The 2,010-nt window shown below is 34.9% G+C and overlaps 1 protein-coding gene and 1 long non-coding RNA gene across 3 annotated transcripts in view; both read left to right on the top strand.

Moving 5' to 3' along the window:
• Positions 1-322, top strand: part of LOC111089127 — a 1,512-nt gene extending 1,190 nt beyond the window's left edge. For both annotated transcript variants that reach the window (XR_002613458.1, XR_002613457.1), the window contains exon 3: positions 15-322. This is a non-coding gene — a long non-coding RNA (uncharacterized LOC111089127). The remainder of the gene's footprint in view (positions 1-14) is intronic.
• A 228-nt stretch (positions 323-550) lies between these two features.
• LOC106472410 (oxysterol-binding protein 1-like) overlaps positions 551-2,010 on the top strand; it is a 30,960-nt gene continuing 29,500 nt past the window's right edge. Inside the window, exon 1 of the mRNA XM_013933055.2 lies at positions 551-691. The gene's annotated coding sequence lies outside the window, so the exon portion shown is untranslated. The remainder of the gene's footprint in view (positions 692-2,010) is intronic.

Below are 2,010 nucleotides of genomic sequence, written 5' to 3'. Positions count from 1 at the left end.
GTGTGTGTGCTCAGGTCCCTGTGGCATCTGTTGGAGTTACTTATCTGTAGTGTGTTTGCTCAGGTCCCTGTGGTATCTGTTGGAGTTACTTATCTGTAGGGTGTGTGCTCAGGTCCCTGTGTCATCTGTTGGAGTTACTTATCTGTAGTGTGTGTGCTCATGTCCCTGTGTCATCTGTTGGAGTTACTTATCTGTAGTGTGTTTGCTCAGGTCCCTGTGGTATCTGTTGGAGTTACTTATCTGTAGGGTGTGTGCTCAGGTCCCTGTGTCATCTATTGGAGTTACTTATCTGTAGTGTGTGTGCTCAGGTCCCTGTGGCATCTGTTGGAGTTACTTATCATCTTTTCTTATATTCCTAATTAATTCTATCAGTGCCTAACGTTGTACTAGTTCGTACAAGTATAAACTACTGTACTGGGAATTGGTTCTTACCAGTATTAAATACTGTAATCACAGTTAATTCGTATCAATATTTAATGCTGCAATCCCAGCTAATTCTTACTGGTATGTCCTAATGTATTCAAAACTAGTTCTTACTGGTATTTATTACTTAATTCATGTTTGCATCTTTCACATTCTTACCTTAGTTAATTTGATTTCCAGCTGTTTATTCTGATGATGAAGAATTCTATGATGCTGAAGAACATGCTACTGGAGAATTTATAGTTACTCTTCCAGGAAAAGGACATCGGTAAGTTGTAATTATCACTGGTTGATATCGAAGGACTGAAATAAAAACAGAAGTGTAAGAAATTTCACTCGATTAGTAGATGTTAATTATCAGTAAGTTGTGACACAAGGAACTCATAACTGACATTACTTTGAGCTAGACTTAAAATAAGACCCAAAACTCTAGCGCTTTCAAATAGTTGACTATTCTTCTTGAGGAGAACGAATTCTCCCTTTGTTTTCCTGAAGAATAATAGTCAACTAATCGAAAGCACTCGAGTTTTGGGTCTTATTTTAAGTCTATTACACTTTATATGTGATCCTTTATGCTAACTCTTTTATCAAAATTACTTTGAGCTACTATTGTTATGGTTATTAGTGAGAGTCATATATTAAGTGAGTTGTTAAGTGTCACTAATGCTAAAAATGTTACAACTACTACAGTTTTGGTGATTGTCAATACACTTGCCAGTATTAACTGAATAACCTGCTCGGTGATGAGTTATACAGCAAATATATTATAGTTTTGATGATTATTGCTAGAAAGTGCATATTATATTGAAATTTTGTTGCATTAGTTTTGAGAGTGACATAACTAGTTGTGTGTCACTTTTTGGTGCATATTTGAGTATCTATTCAGTTATATCTGAAAGTTATACAAAGAATTTAATTTTTTGATTAGTAAAAATAATAAAAATATGAATTATATTAGTGTTAAGTTTTACTTCAATGTTTTTCTTGTGGATTTTTTGGAAGTTATACTTATGTGTGTTGAAAGTTCCCCTTGGATACATCGGGAGTTCTTGAATGTATTGAACGTTTGAAGTGTAATGGGTTTTACTGAGATGGACTGAAGGTTTGAAGTGTAATGGGTTTTACTGAGATGGACTGAAGGTTTGAAGTGTAATGGGTTTTACTTGGATGTATTGAAGGTTTCAAGTGTAATGAGTTTTACTTGGATGTATTGAAGGTTTCACATGTAATGGGTTTTACTTGGATGTATTGAAGGTTTCACATGTAATGGGTTTTACTGAGATGGACTGAAGGTTTGAAGTGTAATGGGTTTTACTTGGATGTATTGAAGGTTTCAAGTGTAATGGGTTTACTGAGATGTACTGAAGGTTTCATGTGTAATTGGTTTTACTTGGATGTATCGAAGGTTTCAAGTGTAATGGGTTTTACTTGGATGTATCGAAGGTTTCAAGTGTAATGGGTTTACTTGGATGTATCGAAGGTTTCAAGTGTAATGGGTTTTACTTGGATGTATCGAAGGTTTCAAGTGTAATGGGTTTTACTTGGATGTATCGAAGGTTTCAAGTGTAATGGGTTTTACTTGGATGT

Source organism: Limulus polyphemus, unplaced genomic scaffold (assembly GCF_000517525.1).
Source record: "Limulus polyphemus unplaced genomic scaffold, Limulus_polyphemus-2.1.2 Scaffold5308, whole genome shotgun sequence".
NCBI classification, from domain to species: domain Eukaryota; kingdom Metazoa; phylum Arthropoda; class Merostomata; order Xiphosura; family Limulidae; genus Limulus; species Limulus polyphemus.
Note: the sequence above shows the minus strand (reverse complement) of the source record. Positions and strands in the feature narration are given on the sequence as shown.